The sequence below is a fragment of the Bos grunniens genome, chromosome 2 (genome assembly GCF_055505025.1).
Source record: "Bos grunniens cultivar Pamir isolate PY7600 chromosome 2, Bosgru_T2T1.0, whole genome shotgun sequence".
NCBI classification, from domain to species: Eukaryota; Metazoa; Chordata; class Mammalia; order Artiodactyla; family Bovidae; genus Bos; species Bos grunniens.
Genome location: NC_141166.1, coordinates 64,381,321 through 64,409,220, shown reverse-complemented (window position 1 = coordinate 64,409,220; position 27,900 = coordinate 64,381,321). Strand labels below are relative to the sequence as shown.

At 45.9% G+C, this 27,900-nt stretch overlaps 1 long non-coding RNA gene across 1 annotated transcript in view; it reads right to left on the bottom strand.

Annotated features, from left to right (window-relative positions):
* The window catches only part of LOC147378165 (uncharacterized), a 67,635-nt gene extending 41,143 nt beyond the window's left edge, over nt 1-26,492 (bottom strand). The window contains exon 1 of the long non-coding RNA XR_015144904.1: nt 26,261-26,492. This is a non-coding gene — a long non-coding RNA (uncharacterized LOC147378165). The remainder of the gene's footprint in view (nt 1-26,260) is intronic.
* Between the last annotated feature and the right edge of the window lie 1,408 nt (nt 26,493-27,900).

Below are 27,900 nucleotides of genomic sequence, written 5' to 3'. Positions count from 1 at the left end.
GTCTATTGGGGGAGGAAACCCAGCAGAGCTTTGGCCAACCACGTGGACAAGCCTGAATGGCCTTCCTGGGTTGATGCTTGAAGGCTGGGGCACGAAGTCTTGCTCACCGTCTGGCATCTGGGCTGGGGAGACTCAATAAAGTGGGAGTTACAACAGTTGGGGCTCTTTGGGTCCCCATCTCTCTGTGTACTCTCCAGCACAACAGTTTCAGGGGAAGCAGAGTTCTTACATGTTGTCTCAGGACTCCCACAGCACCAATCCAAGCGGAAGAACAAGGCAGGGCAGCAGTTGTATCACTTCTCACAACCTAACCTCGGAAGTCACATTGTTTTTCTCCTTGAAGCAGGAGTCAAAGCCCACCCAGGTTTAAGGGAAGGAGAATAGCCCCCACCTCTTGAAAGGAGAGTGTGAGAGTTCTCACAGAGCATGTGGGGCAGGAAATACTGTGCTGGCCATTTTTGATACACATTATCCTAGTATTTGAGTTCATCCTAGTGATGAACTCGCCTGCTAATGCAGGAGATATAAGAGACGTGGGTTTGATCCCTGGGTGGGGAAGATCCCCTGGAGGAGGGCATGGCATCCCATTCCAGTACTCTTGCCTGGAGAACCCCATAGACAGAGAAGCCTGGAGGGCTACAGTCCATAGGGTCACAAAATGTCAGACACAACTGAAGTGACTTAGCATGCACGCACGCACATCCTAGTATTTAAACAGACCATGTCCTCAAAAAGTCTGTATTCGTTCCCTATTGCTGCCACCACAAGTTTGGTGCTTTGAAAACCACAAATTTATTATTTTACAGTTCTGGAGGCCAAAGTCCAAAATGGGTCAGAAGTCCAGCTGGCCGAATCAAGGCCATACTTCCTCTGGAGGCTTTGAGGAGATCCCATCTCCTTGCCTTCTCCTGCTTCCTTTGATTGATGGCCCCTTCCTCCACCTCCACAGCACATCTCTGCTCCCACTGTCATATCCTCTCAGACTCTGACCCCCTCACCTCTCTCTCATAAGGAACCTTGAGGTGACATTGGGTCCAACTGGATAATTCAGTACTCATCCCATCTGCAAAGTCCCTTTGGACATGAAAGGTTCCATTTTTACAGAATCCAGGGACTATGAGGTGGACATCTTCAGAGGGGACATTATTCTGTCCCTGGACTCACTTATACAGAGCTGCTTGCATGTGTCTTTCTTGGGTGGCAGAGTCCTGAGGGGTTGATCCAGTGGACCTAAGAAAGCTTTGCCTTTATCCCTGGGGTGCCTACGCTTAAGCCAGAAGCATTCTTCACCACATACAGACCACTCCCAGGTTTATAAAAGCTCAGGACTGGGGTCAGCTCTGACACCTTCTTCCCTGGTCATCAGCCTTCTCTCTGCTGCTGGGATTCTGAGCAAACACACAGCCCCATGACCTCTCACAAGCCTGGCCCAGCCCCAAGTATCTATCCGGCACCATGACACAGAGCCCCCTCTCCAAGTCTGGTGAGTCTTTGGGTAACATGGACCCTCTCAAGCTGGGAGACATAGATGATCAAAGCCAAGTCGCATCTATATATTTTTTTAAATTTAATGTAATTTTATTTTATTTTTTAACTTTACAATATTGTATTGGTTTTGCCATATATCAAAATGAATCCGCCACAGGTATACATGTGTTCCCCATCTTGAACCTTAAATTCAGCTCTGTAAATAGGCTCCTGATAGGCAGGTCAGGGAGGGGACAATGTGAGCGAGCTGAAGAGCAGAGCCTTGCAGTAGGAGGGCTCCTCAGCCCCCAAGCAGGGTACCCCACTCAGACTGGGCCACCCTCATGCGTCAGACCCCTCTAGACTCTGACATTCCCACCTCTCCTGCTCTGATCACCACTGTCCACCCTTCCGCTCCCTCCCACCTTCTGAGTCTCTTCTTTCCACGTGTCAAAGACACTCATTTCATCTCTCTCTTCTATAATGAGAAATTTCAAAACTACAGTGTAGAGAGCAAAATAGCACACATCCATTTGCCACCTGCTCAGTGGTGATAATTTGAACAAAGTTTGCTTCCAGTTTTTTTTTTTTCTTAAGGCATGAAACACTATAGGTATCATTGAAGTCTCTTGTGTGACCCTTCTGAGTTCCTTCGTCCCCCCTAAACTGAACCCTTGCATCCCTAGAGGAAACCACTCTCTTGACTTGGATGTGTCCAAAAAGTATGTCCACATTCTTTCCATATAGGTATGCCTCCATAAACAATAGATTACAAGCATGATCCACTGCTATCTACAAATTCAGTGTAATCTCTATCAAAATGTCAGCAGCTTTTTTTTCACAGAAATGGAAAAGCTGATCTTCAGATTTATACAGAATTGCAAGGAATTTGGATAGTTAAAATAATCTTGTCAAAGAAGAATAAGGTAGGGGGAAGGGTCTCATACTTCCTGGTTTCAAAACTCACTACAAAACTCTAGTAATCAAAACAGTGTGGCAAAAGCATAGGCCATCCAGACCAATGGAGTGGAATAGACAGCCCAGAACTAAACCCTCCCATGTGTGGCCCACTGATTTTTGACAAGGATGCCAAGGTCATTTGATGGAGGAAAGAACAATCTTTTTAGCAAATGGCACTGGGAAAACTAGATACATATCTATGTGCAAAACTTTGGGCCCCTTCCCTAACACCATACACAAAAACTAATTTGATACAGAAGAGAGATCTAAACTTAGGGTTAAAACTTTAAGTTTCCTCCAAGAAAACAGGATAAGACCTCAATATTGAATTTTGAGACAATCTCAATGGATTTGACACCAAAAGTACAGGTAATAAAAGGAAAAATAGATTGGATTTCTTTAAAATTTAGTCTGTTTTTCAGAGAAAGAGAAATATCATATGATATCCCTTATATGTGGAATCTTTAAAAATGATAAGATGAACTTTATTTCCAAAGCAGAAATAGACTCACAGACATAGAAAACAAACTTACGGTTACCAAAGGGGAAAGAGTGGGAGGGATACATTAGGAGTTGGCAATGACAATCTAGAGGGGTGGGATGTGGTGGGAGGTGGAGGGAGGTTCAAGAGGGAGGGGACGTAAGTATACCTACGGCTGATTCATGCTGACATATGGCAGAAATAAACTCAATATTATAAAGCAATTATCCCTCAATTAAAAATAAATAAATTTTAAACACTGACATCTTGATTTAGCTCTAACATTAATCTACAACAATGGTTACAATAAAATGAGATTCCAAAAGAAAATTAGAAGTTGGGATTAAAATATACACACAGCTATATGTAAAATAGATAACAATAGGGACCTAACATATAGCACAGGAAACTACTCAATATCTTGTAATAACCTATAATAGAAAAGAATCTTAAAAAGAATATCTATGTGTATCTATATCTATATATATAAAAGAAAGAGTAAATCAACTACATTTCAATACAAATTTTGAATTAAAAAATGTTTAAGAATATAGAGCTAAAAAAAAGAGAATATGAAAAGATGCATTACTCAGATATGAAGATTTCTGGGGAGAGCCTAAAACTTCCCAAGCAGGCCCAAAAGTGGCTTAAGGGAGCAAGGAAAGGAGATTGGCTTGGGTCATTGGAGGATGGGGCTGGGGTAAATGTTCCAAAGCACAGACCCAGGCTTGCAGGATTTGAACTTCCTGATGAGGCAAAGGCAGGCAGCACTCAGGCTTTCTGATGAGCTTGGCATATCGAAGACAGGAAGGAAGAGGGAATTGGTGGAGTTTGAAAGGTGTCAACAGTCAAATATCAAAAACAGAGCCAGACACGGTTATAATCTGTGTTATGGAATAAATGCTTGTGTCCTCTCAAAATTTACACACTAAAGCCCTAAGCCTCAATGTATTTGGAGGTGGGAGCTTCAGGAGGTAATTCCGTTTGGAAGACTTCATGAAGGTGGTGTCCCCGTGATGGGATTAGTGCCTTTATAAGGAGAGGAAGAGACACAGAGCACCCATTCTCCACCAGGTGAGGGCACAGAGAGGTGACCATCTGCAAGCCAGGAAGGAAATCCTCACTGGAAACAAAAGCTTGATCTTGGACTCCCAGCCTTCAGAACTGTGAGAAATGAATATCTGCTGTCTAGGCCCCATGGGCCTAGTCTGTGGTATTTTGTGATGGCAGCATGAACTGACTGAGACACTCTGTAAGTCTGATGCTATTGTATTTTTTCTCAAGTCTATTGGTCTCATGTTTTCCACCTAGTCACATGTAATTTTTATTTTTACTTATTTGTTTTTTGGCTACATGGCTTGTGGGATCTTAGTTCCCCAACCAGGGGTTGAACCCATGCCCCCTTGCAGTAAAAGCACAGAGTCCTAAACACTAGACCACCAGGAAAGTCCCTGTCTTATAATTTTTAAACTGACTTTGAGATATGGTATATAAAAAATCATAGAATTTAAAGACATTATTCTTCCTCAGAAAGTATTCCCTCCTCTGTTAGGCAGATAAGGTGAGGGTATCATCACCTCAGTCTGACCAGAAATTGAGTTGGACTGGACCAGGTTCCAGTGCTGGTCAGTGTGCCTCTGGCCTTGGACGTCCCCAGAGTGAGACGTGTCCTGCTTTTCTTGCCACTCCTCCTTCTAGAAGCTGCCTTCTCAGGCATGATCTCCCTACATTTTTGACTCTAAGACTGGCCAGTCTTTGTCTCCTTGACCTCAGAAGTTCTGCTTCTCTGAGATTTTCAGCGTAGCTCTTTCACCCCCACCTTCACATGCAAGCAAAATATCCGGCAAATGTCTTGAGGAGGAAAATGATCATGTTTCCTCTTTATTTAAGTAAAGTTGTGTTGATTCCTGCTGTACAGCATGGTGATCTACTTACACACATACATACATCCTTTTCTATATTCTTTTCCTTTATAGCTTATCTTAGGATATTGAATATAGCTCCCTGTGCTATACAGTAGGTCCTTGTTGCTTTTTCATTCCCTGTATAACAGTTTACATCTGCTAATCAAAAACGCCCAGTCCATCTCTCCTCCAATCCCCATTCTCTTGGCAACCACAAGTCTGTTTTCTATGTCTGAGGGTCTATTTCTGTTCTGTAGATAGGTTCATTGTATTATATTTTAGATTCCACATATAAGTAATATCACGAGGTATTTTTCTTTGATTTACTTCATTTAGTATGATAATCTCTAAGTCTATCAGTGTCCCTGCAAATGGCTCTATCTGTTCTTTTTTATGGCTGAGTAGTATTCCTTTGTGTATATGTACCACATCTTCTTTATGCATTCATCTGTTGACGAACATTTAGGTTGCTTCCTGGCTATTGTGAATAGTGCTGCTCTGACATGTTCTTGATGGCATTTTCCTCTAGTTGTGTCTGGCTTCCCAAGGACTGAAAAACAGTGTCTTGATGCCGAGCATCCTACACTACCTACCACACAGTGTCCCACTGGGAAACCATCAATCACTGCTGTTCTCTGGGCATTCAGACTCATCCATGTGGCTGTCCCAAGTCCTGCCAGATTCTCCTCACACTAGTACACCTCTCTGCCCAAAACTCAGGCTGAACACTGACTCAGCGATGGCTTCATGGAAGAAAAGGACTAGGAATCCCAACTCACCTAGAAAGAAGTTTTCCATTTCTGGAATTTTAGTTTCATCCTGACTTCTTATCTTCCACAGAGTTCCAATGTCCATAAAATATGATTTCTGTAATTTATCCAGTTTTTCCCAGTTGGTGCAGCATGAGAAAATGTTGGCTGCTGCCTACCACATTCTACCCCCAACATATTAGAACCTCTCTGGCCATTCCATTTTTACTGCTGCCTATCATGGGATTATCCCCCTTATGTAGGGGGTAGACAAATGTGAAAATATGGTCAAGACAATAGTGGTGTAGGTTATACCTAGTTGAACAACTCCAATGGAATTTCCAAATATTTTTCTTTCTCACTCATACTAGGAAATTAATGCCTTCCTCCCATAAAAGATTTGAATTGTAAGACTCTCAAGGGTCAAGTAATGTTTAACCCAGCAAAATAACTGTCAGTGGCAGTGATTCATTCATCTGCAGTGAGTTGAAGAATAAAAGAAAGTTTGGGCATGCGATCTTGTCATCCTTAAATCTTCCTTGCTTGGCAACTGCTGCTGCTGCTGCTAAGTCGCTTCAGTCATGTTTGACTCTTTGTGACCCCATAGACGGCAGCCCACCAGGCTCCCCTGTCCCTGGGATTCTCCAGGCAAGAACACTGGAGTGGGTTGCCATTTCCTTCTCCAATGCAGGAAAGTGAAAAGTGAAAGGGAAGTCACTCAGTCGTGTCCGACTCTTAGCGACCCCATGGACTGCAGCCCACCAGGTTCCTCCATCCATGGGATTTTCCAGGCAAGAGTACTGGAGTGGGGTGCCATTGTTACTCCTCGGGCTGGCTTAGGAACTGAAGAAACAGTAGAATAACTGAAAGAGAGTGAGTTTGGAGTCAGGCAGACTTGCTTTTAAACCCCTGTGTTACCTTAAGAAAATGACTTAACCTCTCTTAAGTTCTTGTTTCTTCCTCCATAAATTAAGACAAGCAATACCCACCTCCTAGGGTTGTTGTAAGAATTGTGTGAGGTCTGGAGCACCCCTCCACACACAGGGAACATCTACACATTGTCCTCATCAGTCCTCAGCTTGTCCTCTCTTGTCCTCAGCTTACTCTTCTACAAAATTAAGATGTGCCAACCATATAGTCATATTCAACTCTTTGGAACCCATGGACTATAGCCTGCCAGGCTCCTCTGTCCATGGAATTCTCCAGGAAGAATACTGGAGTGGATAGCCATTCCCTTCTCCAGGAGATCTTCCTGACCCAGGGATTGAATCCAGGTCTCCCGCATTGCCAGCAGATTCTTTACCATCTGTGACATCTAGTCTTTCAAGGTAAAGTGTTAGTTGCTCAGTCATTGGGCTTCCCTGGTAGCTCAGTTGGTAAAGAATTTGCCTGCAATATGAATTCCCAGGGAGACCAGGGTTCAATCCTTGGGTTGGGAAGATTCCCTGGAGGAGGGCATGGCAACCTGCTCCAGTATTCTTGCCTGGAGAATCCCCATGAACAGAGGAGCCTAGTGGGCTACAGTCCGTGGAGTCGCCAAGAGTCGGACATGACTGAGTGACTAAGAACACTCGCACACAACCATACAGAGTTGTTTTGATTCTCTGGTTCAGGGAGACCATGTAGGTAAAGGGATTTGCAAATTGAAAATACTGTGCACAAAGACTTGGTCTCTTTTTTTTTCCCTTTGGCTGCATCACAAAGCATGTGGGATCTTAGCTCCCCAACCAGGGACTGAAACCTTACCCCCTGCAGTAGAAGCACAGTCTTAACCACTGGACTGCCAGGGAAGCCCAAGGCTTGGTGCTCTAAGTGGCTGAGGTACCAAGTGACTTATCTCACAGTAAAGTCCAAAGGCTGCTCTGGTTTTATTTTTGTTTCTAAAGGTTCTTCATTGTTAGTGTCATCCTCAGGGCCCCCATCTTCATAGAGCAGCCAAGTGCCATCTCCCATAGGAAGCCTCCCTTCAGGTGATCCAGCCAGTACCTAGTGTGCAGATACTTCAGAGCCTGGTGGGCTATTGTTACCCATCTAATCCCTGGGATACTCTCATCCACACCCATTAGGTTACCATGGTGGTACAGAACTTGGAATCACACAAAATATCAATCAAATCAAAGCCCACCTCTGCAACTTAGTAGCCATGTGACTTTGGGCAAGTCCCTTAAGCTTCCTGCCATCACTTTCCTCATCTAGAAAGCAAGGATATAACAATAAGGGGGCACCTCTATGATACTGTAGATTCCATTCAAGACCATTGAGATAAAGCAGATATCACAATAAAGTGAGTCACATGAATTTTTTTGGATTCCCCAATGCATATAAAAATTTTATTTACACTATACTGTAACCTATTAAGTGTGCAATAGAATTGTCTTAAAAAAATGTACATATCCTAATTTAAAAATACTTTCCTGCTTTAAAAAAAAAAAAGCCCACTAACCATCATCTAGAGCTTCCCTAATGGCACAGATTGTAAAGAATCTGCCTGCAATGTAGGAGACCCAGTTTCAATCCCTGGTTCAGGAAAAACCCCTGCAGAAGGGAACGGCCACCCATTCCAGTATTCTTGCCAGGAGAATTTCATGAACAGAGGAACCTGGAGGGCTACAGTCCATGGAGTCTCAAAGAGTGAGACACGACTGAGCGACTAACACACACAACCATCATCTGAGGCTTCAACGAGCTACAATAGTGACATCAAATTTTGCTGGTCACCAATCACCATAACAAATAGAATCAAGAAAAAGGTTGAAATATTCTGAAATTACTAAATGTGACACAAGGCCGGCACATGTTGTTGGAAAAATGGCGCTGATAGACTTGCTCAGGGGTACAGTGGCCAGAAACCTTCAATTTGTAAAAAGTGCAGTATCCGTGCAATACAACAAAAGGAGGGCTGGCTGCATCTACTTCTCAGGACTGTTGTAAGCAACGGATGAAAGAACAGGAAGCCTGGTGCACAGGGCAGACACCTGCAAACGGCAACTGTCCCTTTCCCTGGGTCCCTGACCCTTCCTGCGCCCACGTGCCTGGCTCGGCGCTGGGTCAGCGTCTACACTCACTCTCCGCAGCCCAATCTCCTTGTGGCCCAGCATCTCAAAGGACGGCACCCTCTCGGCTTTCCGGTCTCCCTGGCAACGAGGGAGCGGCTTTCAGGGGGCTGGGCCAAGGGCCAGTGAGAGCCAATGAAAGCGCGGGGAGGCCACAAGAAGCCAATGGGTTTGAGGTGGGGCGGGGTCGGCCTCTCTGGATGCCCAGCGCAGGGCTCCCAGCTGCGCTGTCCAGGCGGGTGCGGGCAGGGCACAGGGCCAGCCACCGACTTCCACCCTCTTCCCAGCTTGGGAGAGCACGAATAAATTAGCTATTCTTAGTAAGGCCTGAAAGGGAGCCTATTCTGTCTAACAAGGAAGACAAAGTTTTGTCAGTATGTATTTCTCCAACTCAAATAGTACAGTGATGTGGGCTAACAAGGAAGACAAAGTTTTATCAGTATCTATTTCTCAAACCCCGGTTCTTCATTGATGGGGCCTGAGCAGGCCCAGGGTGCTGGGTGCCCAAAGGGGCCTCCTGGGCAAAACTCAAGTGGTTTATGCTCTGCTGGGCTTTGGCAAGAAGAAAAGACCATCTGTGGGAATGGGGCATCTCCTGGGGTGCTGGCAAACAGGAGGCTTCAGTCCTCCCCCAGCTTGGTCCCCGGGGCCTTCGCCCGACAGCACTTCTGGACCAGTCTAAAGTGGGCGGGGCTTCCATTGGCCCCTGCAGACCTCACAGCAGACCTCAGCCTCAGCCTGAACCCTGCTAGGGCCCAGTTGCTTCTGTGTCCTCCTCCCCCATAACCCCTGCTTCTGGATTCCTCTGCTCCTCACACATGAGCCCTTCCCTATGTTACTTGCAAGATCTTCAGTGGCTGCTGTTTCTCTTCTTTCCAGCCTTAGCTTCCCTGACCACACACCTGCAAGAGATCCCTCCTGCTCATCACTCTCCAGCACATCACCTGGGTCTCCTTTCCAGGAATTATCACAGTATGGAATCATTAATTCATCTGTTTGCTGTCTACTCCCCAGCTAGAGTGACAGCAGTTCCACCAGGCCAGGGACTGGCTGTCTTGTTCACTGTGTATCCCAGGACACAGAGGAGACACTAAAATACATGATGAATGAGTGAATGAATGAATTCAAAATATAATATTGAAGGGCCTCCTGGAACCATTCTTGTTGTTGACAGATGAGCCTGACTGACAGCCTTTTTTCCACATTCACTTGAACAGAGACTTATCACTGGTGATGGAGCTATGTGGAGTCCTGTATTAAGGAACACTATGGTCCAAACCCATCTGTATGACTCTCTCAGAACTAAAAGGAAGGAGAGGTCCTGCCAATATCTCAGACTTTGGGAATTTTCTATAACTGTGGTGGACAAGCTGCCCAGAACTCCCTGAATATCTTCTGATATTTTATTAACTGTAGAGAGTCTACACTTGTCAAAATAATAATAAAACTGACTGCTATATACTGAGTGCCTGCTGTGTTCCTGTACCAGACATTTCCCTGTCTCAGCTCAGGATATCATAATGAAATGCCAGAGACTAAGTGGCTTAAATAAGAGGCATCTTCTTCTCACAGTTTAAGAGACTTGGAAGTCCAAGATCAAGGCGTTAGCAGGTTCAGTTCTTGGTAAGGGCCCACTTCTTGGCTGACAGGTGGCCACCTCTTTGCTATGTCCTCACATGGCAGAGAAAGAGCTCTGTTCTCTCCTTTTCTTATAAGGTCACTAATTCTGTTGTGGGGTCCCCACCCTCATGATCTCACAGAAACCTAATTATCTACCAAAGATCCCACCTTCTAATACCATAACATTGGAGTTTAAAGTTTCAGTATAAACATTCAACAAGCACAAACATGCAGTCCATAATATTCCCTACAGAGACTACAGTTTCTGTAGAAATAGCACAATGTAAGTGATTAATCTCCTTTAGTAGGTCTCAGTACATGAGGTGATGGAACTCAGAGTCACATGGTAAAACTAAAGGTTGGTGGCCTCCCCCTACAGTGAGCTGCCCCCTCAAACCTGCTAGCTCACACCCAAAGCTAGCAGGAGATCACACAACAGACCTTGGGCTCTGATCTGGCTGGTTAATTGATCATGGGATTTGTGGCTGAAAAAAAAATTCTCATAAAAACAACATCCATCCTGGATTGGATGGGACCTTTTACCCCAATCATCCCATTTTGGACTTTCTCATTTATTCCTTCATCCCACAAGGGTCTGTTGAGAATTTCCTCTGTATCTGGGGATACACAGTGAACAAGACAGCAGAAAGTCTCTGGCTCCACAGGTGTATTTCTGAAGTTTGGGGCAAGTGTGTTAGAAGGATCATGCAAGCAGGACCCATATCCCAAGGCCTAACAGGAACCCAGGGTTTGCTGCTTCTTTGCCCCTAGCATCCTCTGCCCCAGTGTCCACCTTCCCTCCAGCAGCCACCACCTCCCACACCTCCCCTTCGTTTCTTTATTTGTTTTACCACTTCGGAGGGGTTTTTAGTGGGAGAAAGGGCCCAGGAATGGGGTTGTTTGAGGACAAGGAAACGAGCCACTTGCTGTGATGAATGTTCTTGAAAAGCAATTTATTTTTTCACGGGTAGCTCGCCGGGCTCAGGAACAAAAGTGCTTTGGCTGCCTATCAAATATTAACAGAGGCGAACTGTTTTCTCGGCGGTTCTCTTTTCCCGCACACGCTCACTTGCACCTCTCACTAGGCATGACAGAAGTGACATCGAGTTCAAGGGCTCCCTGGGGTCCCCTCCCAAGATAAAGTGGCGGCTGCTTTCATGGGCCAAGGGACCCTCTCCCTCCTGCCTACCCTCTCCACTCTCCATGCATTTGCTTCCAAAATACGACTACACTGCGAAGACATTCAGTGGAGTGGGTCCCCAGGAAACCAGAGTTCAAGTGGAAACATTGGACATGCTGCCCTCAGTTAAGCAAGAGAGGAGACAGCCCTTCCTTCTTTGCCTCTGGACTCTAACCGCATTCCCCACTGAAGCAGCCATCTTAACATCTTCCTGGTGTTTTCGGTTCCCCTCCCTCATCAGGAGCAGAATCACTTCCCCCCAAGGATGGGCTCCCAGGCTTTGGAGTACGTCTGCAGAGAAGACCTCTCAGGTGACTGACACTCCTAACAACTCACTGGGACCCTGCTTTTGCCAAATGATGGTTGTGCCTGGCTGTCTGAGTAAAGCCTCTCCATCCCCGGAGCTAAAGCAACACAGGGCCCTCCCAGGACCAAGGAAAAGTGACAGTGTCTGAAACTTACCATTATGAGAGCCTGAGTTTTAGCAATAATTCCAGGAAGCCAGAAGTCTTCTGCTAGCCTGCATCTATTGAGGAGGACCAGACCAAACCCTGCCTCTCACTCCTGCTCCCCTTTGGGCTGACTCCCACTTTTCCATTTGCTGAAGGAAGTTTCTGAAACTGTCAGAAACAAGAGGCTGTGGAGGGGAACCCTCCACGTGGACAGAGGGCAGACTTCCCCATCTAATCATATTGCCCACATGTCCAGAAGAGTGACCTTCCTTCCCCAGCAGACGGTTGGGGTCAGGGACTTGGTTTCGTTTTCCTGAAGAGGGGAGTGAAGTCTCTCAACTCAGTGACTATGGAATAGAAGCCTTTATCTTCTCTTAAAAGAACTTGAGACAAGGAGCAGAGGGTGGGCTCCCTTTTGCCCAGTCTGCCAGCCCCAATTCTGGAGATGGACAGATCTCTGGACTGAGGCCTCCAAATCCAGCTTCCAGCAGTGCTGCAGAGGCAGGGAGTGGAAGGGTCAGGCCCGGGCCCTCCTTCTTCCTCTTGAAACTGTTAGCCAGACTGCAAAGAGGGCCTCCAGTGAGCTTGGCCCTGGTATCACCCACTTTCAGAGTCCCCTCCCCTTTAGTGCGGGCTACCCTTGGGGCTAGCTTTTGTCTAGCAGAATGTGATGGCAGTGATGCTTGAACTTCTGAGGCTAAGTCCTAAAAAGCCTTGAAGCTTCTGCCAGGGTCTCCTGGGTGATGCATCTGGAGGTAGCCAGGCCCCATGTAAGAAGTCTGACTCACTCGAGACCACCAGGCTTGGAGGAAGTCTACATAGAGAGGCAACGGGGGCAGACAGCTACCTGGCTGGTCCCCAGCTCTCCCAGCCTTCCCAGCTGGAGTGACGGACATAATAGTGTATGATGATCCATCACTGTAGCCTCGGAACTCCAGCTCCGGCCACCACCTCAGGACAACTGCAAGAGAGGCCCCCAAGTGAAAACCACCCAGCTGAGCCCAGTCAGCTGATGAAAGAAAATCAGAACTCACTGTTGTAAGCCACTACATTTCGGAGTGTTTTGAAATGCAGCACAGAAACCCAGGACAGAGATCCTGGCCCAGAGAAGCAAGAGCTTTGCAAGGAATTTCCCAGGCTAGTGGACAATGGTTTCAATCAGTAGCTTTGAACGCAACCAGTTAAGGAATCTTTTGTCTATGGGAAATCATAATTGGAACTCTGATATGTAAAAGAGACAAAAGTATGGTAGTAGCTCTCTTCTTTAAAAAGTGGGAAGGGCAACCTCTCCTTTTCCCCACCTGACCCTGGGCAATGAATGAGACTCCACCTGCCCTCCCAGCCCTCTCTCTCTCTCTTTTGCTCTTTTTTCCAAGCAAAGAAAAACGTCACAGCAACTTTTCTTCAGCCACGTTCCCTGGTCCAGAGGAAATCGTGGCAACACCCTGAATCCTGGCAACAGCCTTCTGTACCTTTGAAAGTGACATACTCAGGATCTTCTCTTTTCAGCCCCCATGTCCTCTGGCAACACCCTGCCTTCCTTCACCAAAGGACACCAGCAGTCCAACCAGTACCCCTCGAGATGCTAGAACACATTTTCTGCCATGAGATGTTGTTATCAGACTCTGCTTCCAGCTAACCTTTTAGACAGAGAAGAGGTAAACAGATATAATCCTTGTTGTGTCAATGGGGAAAGTGATAGTAAGTAAGTGTTAGTCGCTCAGTCGTGCCCGACTCTTGCGACCCCATGGACTGCAGCCCACCAGGCTCCTGTGTCAATGGGGAAACTGAGGCCAAAGATGGTCAAGCTCTAAGTTGAGCAGGAGATTCCTCCGGCCTCAGTTCCAGTCTCTCTACTAACCCTGATCCCTGCAAGCATGAAGGCTGTGGCCCTAGGCCTGAGAGCAGCGCACACCTTGCTCTTCCAAAACCAAGCCAAGCTGCACCTCACGGAGCAGAGGGACCCAGCCTGCCCTCCTCCCGACCTGGCTTGTTCTACTTGATGCTGAAGACTCAGCTCCCCGCCTAGAGGCGATGGCCACGCCCCCACACACTTGGCCACGCCCCCGCACAGACACGGTGTGTCCCTCATCGATCTTGTTCCCTTTTCATCCTTATCGCCAAATCCCCCCTAACTCTGTTTTTCTCATCGTGCTGACTTCTCCTTGGGGAGAGCGAGCACTTGCATAACAAGCACTTGACTCGTCTCCAAAGCCAAGGTTTGTTCCAATGAGTTTGACTTTCAACCTCCCCACGTCTCCTTGAGAAGATGAACCGCGCTTTTGTACCACAGGACATGCCAGGAATAGCTCCCCCGCAGTGCTCGCGGGAGGGGCAGGGATCGTGAGGAAGAGGCTGCAGCTCAGCTAGACATCTAAAAGGTACCATTAAGATGATGGACGCCTTTTTCCATGGTGCCTTGGGCAAGCCGTTGCGCTTTATTACTCATCTCTTCCGCAGGGAGGTCACGGCATGTCCTGTGCTCTCTGGCCTGGATGCACGCTCTGGGGACCACACTCACATCCTGGGGAGGAGAGGATGCGGGAGCAGGGCCTCAGGATATGCTATCTCTGCATCCTTACCTGGACGCAGGGCTTGGGCAGAACAGACCACACTCCTGTGGTGATGTCACAGACACGACCTCTCCCTCACCACAGTCACCACCCCCTGCAAATCAGCAGATTTTCCCAACAGTCTGCAACTTCTCATCACGGGAAAAATCCCACAGGCAAAAACAGATTTCTGACCAACTTAGAAACATCTGAACACACTCCACTAACAACAGTAGTGATAGTCACCAATTACCTAGCCATTACAGTGACCAAAGGTTGTCCTGGGCATTTGAGACTCCCTGCAAAGCAGGTTTGACCATCTCACTTGTCCAGAGTCTAAGGGAAGTTCAGAAAGTTGTTCCTTGGTACTTAACTGGCAGAGCTGGGATTTGAAATGACCCCTGGCTGGGTCTAAAGCACAATGTTCTTCCTATTGGAAAACACTGCCCATGTGACTCCAAGGGCAGGATCTAAGGTAGAAATAAGCATGGACTCAAGGCCTGGGACAAACTGGGTTAGTCTGAGCCAAATAATGGGGATTGGTGGCCTCCCTGCCTCCTAGCCAGTATTCCCTGGCTAACCTCCACCAGGCAGACATGTAGGCTGTAGAACCAGGCAGGTCCTTCAGGAGCATCCAATGGAAGAAAGGGATTCAGGAGCTGAAGACCCACTATGCAGTAGGGCCATCGCCACAGGAACCTGGTTCTCTCTAGAGAAAGCCCATGAGATGTGGGTTTCCTGACCCATTTCACAGATGGAGAAATAAGGCTTTACCAGAGTCAGAGGACCCATAAGACTTGCAGATATCAGGTCAATCGTGTTGAGTCCAAAGTGCGCCTTCCTACCACAACCTCAAGCTGCATCTGTGAGGAGAGAGCTTGACTTTTGACTCCAGAGGGTCAAACCACCTGGCTACCACCTTTTAACCACTGCTGGGTACCACTCTCAAAGGGCACTGAGCAAACGTGACCACATCATTTCTGTCTCATCCCTGAATCACCTTCTGGCTCATATGGGATAACATCTGGGTGATTATTACCAAAAAGAATAGTTTTTGATTCCCTCAATGTCCAAATATGGTTTCCACTGCTGTGCTTAAAAAATTCTTTTCCCCTCCTTTGGTATGTTAAACCATCTCTCCTGAAATATCATAATGATCTTTGTTGACACCATCGACTAGCTTTTTAAGGTCTTTCTGTGTAAATACAGCAAAGATAAATTCCAGGCCAACTCCCATCTGAATCATTCCAAGCCTGGAATGCTGAAGGGTCTGGGTGAGTGAGCCTTGGCTGTACCTCGAGTCAGGAGGAGGAATACATTACCCTTGACCTTTCTCAGAGGAGCTGAATGGCTGAGCCTGTCCACTGGGAAAGTCTGATGGGAGAGTCTTTCCTCCTCCCCCACTCTCCCTCCCAGAGCCCGGAAACAGGGAGGCACAGGGCAAGGCTCACCCCTCGTCTGTGTTGACGCCTTCAGTTTGCAGCTCACGGCCACCCTTTGTCAGCCCTGCTCTCTGCCCTGGGATGCAGACCCATCTGGACTCCCTGGCCCTCTGCCTTCCTATTGGATTTGGTCCTGGGAAGCCCAACAGAAAATGGGAGGAGATTGAGGGTGGGATATTCATGCCTCTGAGGCTCCCTCCCAGCAGGTCCACCAGTCTAGCGATCCTTTCCAGGCAGATTTAGCTGCTCCCTCCTCCCCTTCCCCTGGCCCCTGAATGGTCAAGGGGACTAGCTTCAGGTTGCCGCCCTGGTCTTTGCACAGCAACCCTGATACTAGGAATAGGAGTCACCATTTACAGAAGCTTCTCTAGCCAGTCACTTTATCTACATGATTGTGCATAGTTCTAAGAGCAGCCCTTTGAGGAAGGCATCCCATGTGTCAGCTGAGGAAGCTAAAGTGGTGGCCGCTAAGCAGCTCGTTCAACGCACTCACTAGTAAATGGGGAAACAGGATTAGAGTCCCTGCTGAGTGGACCATCTCCCGTTGAAACCACAATGGTAGCTCCCTGGGGCCAGTATGGCAGGGAGCCATACTGCCATATCCCTCCACACCCCTATGGCAATCCTGATCCCAGCCCCAGTCTGACCCTTTTCCAAACCCTCCTACTTCAACCCTAAACTCCCGACCAACTGGGTTTTCCCCAAAGACTGGGTCACCCTTGCCCCCGTCAGTGCCAAAGCTGGGGTCCATCTCTTGGCTAAAATGCTTGCTGTCCAATTCAGAAGCAGCACATTTTGAATTCAAAGGGATATGAACCAAATGTCCTCAGCCCTGTCCCCGCTGTTTCTGGGTCTGTGTCTCATGTGACCATTTAGGTCTCCTCTTGGCACTAACCTCTCACCCCTTTCTCCTTCCCTCTTGTTTTTCCATTTCCCAAAAGTGTTCACAAGTTTCTGATAGATTAACAAAGAAAGAAATAGAACCTCCTGCTTTATAGACAATGAGTAAGAAATGTCATCAGTAGACATAACAGTCAACATAAACTACATAACACAATATTGAAACCAGCCCATGAGGGAAAAAGGCGTGTGTGCCTGTTCAGTCACTCAGTCGTGTCCGAATCTCTGCAACTCACGGACTGTAGCCCGCCAGGCTCTTCTGTCTATGGAATTCTCCAGACAAGAATACTGGAGTCGGTTGCCATGTCCTTCTCCAGGGGATCTTCTGGAGCCAGGAATCAAACCTACGTCTCCTGCATTGCAGGCAGATTCTTTACCCACTGAGCTACTGGTAAGCCTTGAGGGAAAATGTCCAATTGGCCAAAATCTAAAGAAAGAATTAAATCTTCTTCATGAAGCCTAGATTTGCACAATGCATTCAAAATAAACTGGACTTGGTAGAAACAATGGCTAAAAGCACACATATGTGCACGCGCACACACATAGGCGCTCACAACAGCAGAAGGCAAATTATGAAGGGACAAAAAATTAGTTGTAAAATTTTGTTATAAAATTTAAACTTGTTGAAAGACGTGAAAGTGAAAGTCGCTCAGTCGTGTCTGACTCTTTGCCACCCCATGGACTATACAGTCCATGGAATTCTCTAGGCCAGAATACTGGAGTGAGTAGCTATTCCCTTCTCCAAGGGATTAAACCCAGATCTCCCACACTGCAGGCGGATTCTTTACCAGCTGAGCCGCCAGGGAAGCCCAAGAATACTGGGGTGGGTAGCCTATCCCTTCTGCAGCGGATCTTCCCGACCCAGGAATTGAGCGAGGGTCTCCTGCACTGCAGGCAGATTCTTTATCAACTGAGCTGTCAGTGTTGGATGAATATAATTTCAATAAAGTAGCGAAGAAACAGTAACAGAAATTATAATTAGACTGTATGAAAACCTAGAATTGAAGTGTCATGTGTTTGTTCTGAAAACTAGTTTCACAGTGAGATTTTATCACTGTTAATGTAATTCTATTAAAACATAAATATTCCCAGGTTTTAGAATCCAAATAGCCTCAGTCTTTAAGAGGTGGAGCCAAAATGCAAGAGCCAGAGACATGGATGGACCTAGAGAGTGTCACACAGAGTGAAGCAAGTCAGAAATAAATATTGCATGTTAATGCATATATGTGGAATCTAGAAAAATGGTAGAGATAATCTTATTTGCAAAACAGAAATAGAGACACAGGTGTAAAGAACAAACGTGTGGATACCAAGGTGGGAAGAAGAGGTGGGATGAACTGGGAGATTGGAATTGACATATACACACTATTGATGTATGTTTATGCGTTAGTCGCTCAGTCGTGCCCGAGTCTTTGCAACCCCATGGTTTGTAGCTTACCAGGCTTCTCTGTCCATCAGATTCTCAGGCAAGAATACAGGAGTGGGTTGCCATTCCCTTCTCCAGGGGATCTTCCCAACCCAAGGATGGAACCCAGGTCTCCCACATTGTGGGCAGATTCTTTACCATCTGAGCAACCAGGGAAGCCCATACACTACTGATACTATGTATAAAATAGATAACCACTGAGAAGCTACTGTATAGCACAAGGAGCTCTACTCAATGCTCTGTAGTGAACTAAATGGGAAGGAAATCCAGAAAAGAGGGAATATATATATATATATATATATATAGCTGATTCACTTTGCTGTGCGGTAAAAACTAACACAACATTGTAAAGCAGCCATACTCCAATAAATTTTTTTTAATGCCAGAGTCAAAATTGAGGATTTCAGCTTACTATCTCATTCCCAGTAAGCCCACCAGCACCCTGCCCTGCCATACCTTCAGACCCGAACTTGCATCTCAGCCCATGTTCTCCATCTAGGCCCCACCCCAGGGTCTGACCTCCAGTCTCACTTCCCCTTCAAAGCCTCCTCTCACTCTCTTCCTCCTGATACGAGTTTCTCATGCCTGACTGGTCCTCCTCCCTCTGATTATGAGTGGAGTGCTCTCTCAGGGTCTCCCTGCCCACCTGCCCAGGCCCAGACAAACCCCAGAGACCCCTAAGTGATGTTAGCCCAGGAAACCTGGTTTCCCCCGACAGCACTGCAGCCTACCATTCATAATGCCCCTCCTTAGAAGCCTCCTGGACCTCACATAAACAAGATTCACAGATTCCCATCCTGAGCACTAGGAGCCGGGCAGACTCACTGAGAATATCAACCACAACAGAGCTAAGTGTCTCAGGTCCCTGCCAAATGTTGGATAATCTGAAGTATATCCAGTGTGTTATTTCCAAACCTGCTAGCAATCCTGCAGAGCAGGTATTAACCCCTTCTTTTAGAGGGATAATGGGCTCAGAAAGATTGAACAACTTGGCCAAGGTCACCCCATTTTTAAAAGGTGGAGGTGTAATTGGAACCCATACCTCACTGGACTCTGAAGTCCACCATGGTCTCTACTCTGGGAGTGTTCTCCACCCTGCTGAAAACAACCAGTGAAGTAGAGAGATGGAAAATAAACATCTGTAAGAAGGCTTAGAGAGCTGCCAAGCAGTGAGGAACTGGGGTGCAGAGACTGTGAGCAGAGGGGAGCCCAGAGCAGTGACCCCAGCATGGGGCCACTTTCCTCTAGAGGATCCTAAGTGAGAACACAAATGAGAGCCTGAACCACAATTCCTAGAGATCTAGGACAACCTTTGAAATTTAGGGCCTACTAAGCATGTCCTGGTAAACATCCCAGACTTTCAGTTGAGACCCAAAAGCTACACTCTATGAGTAAGAGTGAACCGCTCATACTGTATCTGAAGCCCAAGATTGGACTGGATTAAAGTGATCTGGGATGATGGAGCCCCTAGCCTCAAAGGCAGCCATAAGCAAACATAAATCTTTTCTTTTTTTTCTAATTAGACTTTACTTTTTTTTTTATTTTATTTTTAAACTTAAAAACTGTAACATCATCCAAGATGAAAAAGCTCTAGAAATCTGCCATACCTATAATTAACAATAATGTACCATACACTTAAAAATTTGTTTAAAGCATATATCTGATGTTAAGTGTTCTTACCACTAATGTATTTTTTAAAAATTGTAACATCATCCAAACTCTCAAATGAACACTGTTTAAAATACAATGTTTGGCATGCAATCAAAAATAAGGAGATACTTGAAAAGGATAGATGACATGACCAAGATCTTGGAGAAAAAAATATACGATAGAAATCGCAGGCCCAAGGAGTTCCACGTATTGGAGTTACCAGGCACAGACTTGAAATTCTTGCTTAATACTCTCAAGGAAATGAAAGATAAGTTTAAAATTTCAGCAGAAAACATAAGCTATAAAAAATTCAAATTCTGCAACTGAAACAAAAAAGGACATTGAGAACACAGTGGATACATTTAGGAGCTAATTAGGCCTGGCTGCAGAGAAGATTAATGACCTGGAAAGTACAACCAAAGAAAATATCCAGAGGAAAGCTCAAGGAAACAAAAGGACAGGACAAATCAAAAAACACCTAGGAGACATCTAAGATACAGCAATGATTCCAGACCCATCACTGAAATTCAAACAGCAGAGAAGAGGAAAATGGAGGAGATCCTTCTGAAAAGAGAAGAGCTGAGAATTTCCCTATATGTGAACTCTTCCCATTTAATCCATCCTAAATAATTCAAGTTTCTGGATTCTTTTGTCTTTACTTTCCCTATTCTATTTCCCATCATCGATTGTTCCTAACTGTTACTTTTTGAGATGAATTATGGTTCAGATATTGGCCACATGCAGCATTAGTGAATTAGGAGGCAACATTTTCTGGGAACTCTGAAAAACAATGATCTTTCCTCCACTGGACAGTAGAATGTGAGATCTGGAACTGCTGCAAATAGTTTGTGAGCATAAAAGAGTAGTCTTGGGAGGAAGATGATACCACAGACATAGAGAAAGTGGGTTATGCCCTCATTAGATGACTTAGTTAAGGCATGCCCGAAACCAACAACGTGCACACACACACACCACACACGTCTGTCTGATTATTTAGGTAATAAATTCCTTTTAAGCAGGTTTGTATCAGTTTGTGGACACTTACAACCAAAGCTACAAAAATGATATAAAATGTTGGAAGTAAAACTACTCTCCAGAAAATCTGAAATGAAATCTATCTTGAAGTGTATCAAGAGTCTCTTGCAACCACTCCGATATTTAGTATTGCCATTGTGAATTCTGTTTGTGACAGGCAAAACAATAATATTTTCTCTTTAGCTCAGACTTTCCTAGCTCTAATTTTCAGTGAAGTGGATTTTGTTGATAAACATTTGAATGTCCTCAGTTGTGTATTGTCACTTTGTGGCTGTGACTTCCTTAGACCTTAGATTTCCATCTTTTCCCCTTGCTTCCACTGTTTGATTTACCAGCTGAAAGCCAAACACTGTGGGGCGTGGGGCAGGAGCCCCGGAATCAAATGGACAGGCCTACGTCCTAGAGAGACTGAGCCTCTAGTAATGACGGACAAACAAGGGTGCAAACATCTGGACCAAAAGGCTGATGACAGCCCTGTAGAAGGAGATACAGGTTACGCTTATTAGGACTTCTACACTTTATTCCAAACAACTTTATTTGGAATAACTTCCGTTACTTAATCTTAAGCTTTCTTTGTATCTGCTTTTCTTTTGCTTATTTTATTCCTCTCTTTCTCTGTCTTCATTATATTGATTGGATTTTCATTGTTTCTTTATGTTCACCCAAGTTTAAAAGTTATACATTCTATTTCTATTCTTCTACATTTACCATGTTTTACAGGCACCTTTTACATTTATCATCTTTTACATGCATCATCAACTCAGTGGACATGAGTTTGAGCAAACTCCAGGAGACAGTGAAGGACAGGGAAGCCTGGCATGCTGCAGTCCATGGGGTCACAAAGAGTCAGACCTGACTGAGCAACTGAACTGAACTGGATGCTAATCCACTGCATTTTTTTTAATTGGAGTATAATGCTTTGCAATGTTGTGTTAGTTTCTGCTATACAACAGTATAAATCAGCTATATGTATAATATATCCCCTCCCTCTTGAGCCTCCCTCCTGCCCCCGCCCCTATGCCACCCTTGTAAGTCATCACCAAGCTGAGCTCCTGTGCTTTACGGCAGCTTCCCTTTGGCTATCTAATTTACACATGATAGTGTGTATATGTGAGTGCTATTCTCCCAATTCGTCCCACTCTCTCCTTCCTCCACTGTGTCCACAAGTCCATTCTCTGTACCTGCATCTCTATTCCTGCCCTGCAAATACATTCTTCAGTACCATTTTTCTAGATTCCACATATATTCATTAATATATGAAATTTGTTTTTCTCTTTCTGACTTACTTCACTCTGTATGACAGACTCTAGTTTCATCCACATCACCACAAATGACCCGATTCCATTTCCTTTTATGGCTGAGTAATATTCCATTGTGTATTTGTACCATATTTTCTTTATCCATTCATCTGTTGATGGTCATCTAGGTTGCTTCTAGGTCCTGGCTATTGTAAATAGTGCTGCAATAAACATTGGGGTACATGTGTCTCTTTGAATTATGGTTTCCTCAGGGTATATGCCCAGTAGTGGGATATCTGGGTCAAATGCTAGTTTTATTTTTAGTTTTTAAAGGAACTTCAATACTGTTCTCCATAGTGGTTATAATAATTTACATTCCCACCGACAGGGTAGGAAGATTCCTTTTCTCCACATCTTCTCTGGGATTTATTATTGCCCGTAGGTGTTTTTATAGTGGCCATTCTAACAGGTGTGAGGAGATATCTCATTATAGTTTTGATTTGTATTTCTCTGATAATGATCGATGTTAAGCATCTTTTCAAGTGTTGGCCATCTATATGTCTTCTTTGGAGAAATGTCTGCTCAATAACACACTATATATTAAGACCCATACCTAAGGCTTAATCAGCATCTTTATTCTTCAGCCAACTATTACATGGAGTTTACAGTTATTTAACTTCAATCACCCTGGAGGAGGACATGGCAACCCACTTTAGTATTCTTGCCTGGAAAATCCCACGGACAGAGGAGCCTGGTGGGCTACGGTCTATAGGGTCGCAAAGAGTTGGATGTGACTGAAGCGACTTATCACACACACACAAGTTCAATCAGCCAATGAAGACTTATCATGTTATTGCTATATACTGATTCACTTCCGCTTCATTTTTAAGCCCTCTCTACAGATTAATTCTTTTTAACAATAAATGCTTATTTGGATTTACCAACATGCTTAGTAATTTCTTTGCTTAGTTTGCTACTTTCATACACCCCTTCTTCTGGACTCACTTTTCTTGTTACTGAGAAGATACTTTATTAAATATTAGCTGGGAGGCTGTGAGTAGTAAACACTCGGGTTTTGCTGAAAACTGTCTTATTTCATCGTCTTTCATGAATGACTGTTCACCTGGACATCAGTGATCAAATGGATAGCTCATCTTTCCCCAGTTACGTGGTGACTTTGCCCCGTCGTCCCCTGACATCGCTTGTTTCTTCCCGGTGGCCCACTGCCAGCCTGATGAGCATTCCTGTTTCATTTCTTTGTCTCCTCGCCTGCTGTTTTTTCAGTTTTATATTGATTTCTTATTATTTCAGTTTTTGGAACTTGATTTGCTTCTTCAATCTTTCTTCACTATTTCCTTCTCCTGGAGAGAATATGTATCTGGAACATTTCATTCTGTCTCCCAATCTCTTAACATCACTGTTACATTTTTCTTCTTCTTATCTCTTTCTGTTGAGTTTTCTCAGATTTCTCAGAAATCTCAGGGAGATTTCTACCATCTCCCTATTTCTCTCTGTGTAAATGAGAGATACTGAGTTGTGAATATTATGTAATACACTTTTATTTCTCAAGATCTATTTGGTTATTGTTCACCTCTGTCTCACTTTGTGATTGTTTTTCTTATTTTATATTTTTAAATGTTTTGATCATACTTTTTTACAGTCTCCTTGTTTAATTCTAGATTATTCAGCTATTTCTAGTTCTTAGAATAGGAATCTTAATTGACTCTTCAGGAGTATTTTAACTATGAGGGACAGAAAATCCCACATAAAACAGACCTAAGTAAAAGTAAGTTAATTGGCTCATATAACTGAAAAGTCTGGGTTATCCTGGCTTTAGTCACAATTTGACTCAGGGCTGAAGCTAATTTCTCTTTTTTTCTATTTCTTGGACCCACTTCTGTTTCGGCTCTATTCTCAGACATATCATTCCTCATGAGTGACAGGAGAGCTGCCAGCAGGCCAGCAAGAGAAAACTTTTGCTCACATAACTCCTATCAGAGTCCTAAGATTGCCTCTGGTTGGTCCAGCTTAGATAGTGTGCCCACATCGACACCCACGACTGTGGTCACAGGAAGGAGAAACACGGACTAGCTTGGCCTGGGGTGGAGCCCCAGGAGCCCACCTTGTATTGAGGAAGAGCTGTTGGAAGAAGACAGGATAATAGATGCTGGGAGGAGTGGTGTGTGGATGAGAGTGTGTATGTGTGTTAGCCACTCAATCATGTCCAGCTGTTTGTGACCCGATGCACTGTAGCCCGCCAGGCTCTTCTGTCCATGGAATTCTCCAGGCATGAATACTGGAGTGGCTTGCCATTTCATTCTCCAGGGGATCTCCCTGACCTGGGAATTGAACCCAGTTCTTCTTCATTGCAGGCAGATTTTTTACCGTCTGAGCCACCAGGGAAACCCTTGGGTGAGAGTAAGTTTCAGTAAATGCTAAAAGACTAAGTGAATTTGGTCTGACTTTTATCTGATTCACAAGTTTGCCTTCTGCACATGCCCTTACACACACATGATACACGCACATGCACATACATAGAGTTAACTGCTCCCCCAGCCCAACAGCTCCATCTCCTGTCTTGGTAGACGCAAGTCCAGCCCAGAAAGCTCCTTTCCCAGTGGTTCTCACTGCAGCACTGAGCCTGAATCTCTCTGGCTGGATTAGACCCAAGGCCTTTCCCTGAACTCAACATGGTCACTTTGTCTGGCCATGCCTGGGTCACATCCTTTCCCTACATCCAGGGACAGGGGCAGCCCCACAGAGCTGCATAGTCTGAGAATGGAGGAGGGGTGGCCCCTAAGGATGGTGGAGTTCTTACCCCCAGAGAAGTGGGACGGGTGCTGTCAGATGGAAAAAGGAGCTGTCCTTTTCAAAGAGAAACCCACCAATTCCCAAAGCCATCCCATTCCCATTGAGCAGCTTGGCTTGCCATGCCCTGCCTCCCTAGCCTCATCATGCTATGGACACTTTACAATTTCTCTAGTCAGTTCCTAGGTAGGTTGATAAGAAGTCCAGGGTTCCCAAGGAGGAGAAACATGTCCTTGAGCAAGATATAGTAGGTTGATAAGAAGTCCAGGGTTCCTCAGGAGAAAGGGGTCCAGAGCCCTTGAGAAGGGGAAAGGGGCCTGGAGCTCTCAAGGAGAAAAGGAGAAACAAATTCTTTTCTACATTCCTTTGTCTTAGTCAATAAAACATAGCTCAGTTGGTAAAGAATCCGCCTGCAATGCAGGAGATCCCAGTTCAAATCCTGGGTCAGAAAGATATGCTGGAGAAGGGATAGGCTACCCACTCCAGTATTCTTAGGCTTCCCTTGTGGCTCAGCTCATAAAGAATCCATCTGCAATGCAGGAGACCTGGGTTTGATCCCTGGGTTGGGAAGATCCCCTGGAGAAGAGAAAAGCTACCCACTCCAGTATTCTGGCCTGGAGAATTCCATACAGTCCATGGGGTGGCAAAGAGTTGGACATGACTGAGCAACTTTCACTTTCACTTTTCACTTTTCAGTCAATATAACAATATATCTTGCTTGAGGACATGTTTTGCCTTAACAAGAACCTTCTGACTAATCCTGTCATCTTAAAATGTATATTATGGGTGTGTGTCTGGTAAGATCTTTCTACTGTTCTTTCTGATCTTGTTAATTTAAGATGTATGTTGTGGGAGTGGGTCTGAAACAAGTATATAAGACCTTGATAAGACTAGCTGGGGGCGGGCATTCTCTGCCCCCCTTCTGATGTCTATGTCAGGGACTTTCTCTGTCCCTTTTTTTTTTACTTTAATAAAACTCTGCTACACAAAAGCTCTTGAGTGATCAAGCCTGGTCCCTGGTCCCGAAGCTAAATCTTCTTCTTTGAAGATCATGAATCCAACACTGTAAGCTATCAGTATATCCCATCCGTAGATTTATTTGGGAGCATTTCTCTAATTTCAGCCTGAACCACCGTCTAGGGCAGTGAGCTTCAAATGTGTTACTCCCTCTCCAACTATGTTGGTCCCTGGGATCAACAATTCTCATTTGTGCATCTTTAGAAATTCCTAGTCTAGAACACAAAATAGCTTCCATATCCCTCTGATAAACACCTTAACATCTTCAGGCCTCAGCAAGCCCCTCCTTCCCCGAGATGAGCCCACTCTGTACAGACCACACTCACCTCTGTGACCCGGCCCCTTCCTGCGTGGTCAGACAGACTCTTGCTGGTCCCAGCCCTGCCACTCAGAAGCAGGGAGACCTTTGGCGAATCACCTGACTTCTCTAAGTCCCACACCTGCAATGTCAGCATAAAGATATTCATCTGCAAGGTCAGGGGAGGATCTACTGATGGCACTGTTGGCAGGGCAGCCCAGGCACGTTGCCTGGCTCAAGGTCAGCCCTCTGAGTGGAAGGGCCTCCTTCTCTCCTCCCAGTGAGCCTGGCTTCTTGCTCAAGGACTGGCCAGTCCTTGGCCTCCAGCTTTAGTAGCCACATGTCTTTGAATCAATATAACTGCCCATCTGACCTTTGATCTCTGACCTGTGAAGCCTGCTCCTCCCCTGTGGGATTTCCCTGTTGGCCCATCTCCTCCTATGACCCCTGACCCATGAACCCCAGGCATGGGTGCAGCCGCCCCAGAACAGGGTGGGGGTAGAAGCAGGAGAGGAGGACAGGTGATGTGGAGGAGGTGATGGAGGTCACGCCAGGGTGTCATCTGGAGGGAACATCTGTGGCTTCCATGTTGTCACAAAGCAAACAGCAGTGAGTTTTCTGTTTCACAATCCAGGCAGCTCGTTTCATGGGCCTTTGACAGTTCTTTCATGTCCCTGACAGTGAGGAGCTTTTCCCCCAGGAAGTTAGAAGGATGGCCACCCCCCATGGCCCCCCTCACCTGGTGACGTTCTGTGGCACACCCACCTGATGACACTCCTCAGTCACTTTTCCTGTGTGAGCAGATGTCACTGAGCCACATCCCTGCCACCTCCTCTTCCTGCCTCCCCAGGACCCCAACCCTGGGTCCTCTGCTCACAGAGGGCTCCTCATTCAGCCTCTCTTGGGCAATCTTTCCAGTTTTCAGTGAACGTTTTCTGCTCACAACAGCACTTCTTGGGGCCTGGGAGGGGGTGCAGGTGGGTGTCACCCTCTTGCTATGGTTTGAAGCACAGCCCACACACTCCTGGTTTGCCAGTGGGACCCTGAGACTATCCTTTGGTTTGGGGCTCATTAGTGTAGCTAATGTTTACTTCCTTCTCCTCTCCTGCCTCCCCCTCCCCCTGACTGCCCCCTGCCTTCCCTTCCCTTCCAACTCCTCCTCCTTCCTCCTCCTTCCCCTGCCTCCTCCTCCAGGGACCACTTCTGGTGACAGTCCCTCTGACAAAGCTGTGATCAGCCCCATGGGGAGGGGGTTGTGATGGGGGCTGGGCTCCTGTCTGACCCTTTCCTGTCCCTCACCTGCTCCTGCTGCACCACCCTCTCCTGTTTACAGAGCAGAACCTGTCAGAGTTTGGAGGCAGAAAGAGCCCTTCTAATGGTTACAGACCTTCGCTGTGAAGCCTCAGCAGTTTTGCCCTGCTCCAAGCCTCTGCTTCCTTACCCGGGGAGCAAGGACACTAATGCCCACCTACACAGCTGCAGTGAGGGTTAAAGGAGGAGAAGGTGCCATGGAGTGGTTTCCAATCCATCATCGCAGCTCACGTTCACGACACGCTGACCACACCGGGGCACACGGAATGCAGATGAACTCATCCAACCTGCACCACAAAATCCCACAAGGCGCCCATCCTCCAGATGGAGAAATCACTGCACAGAGAGGTCAAGTAA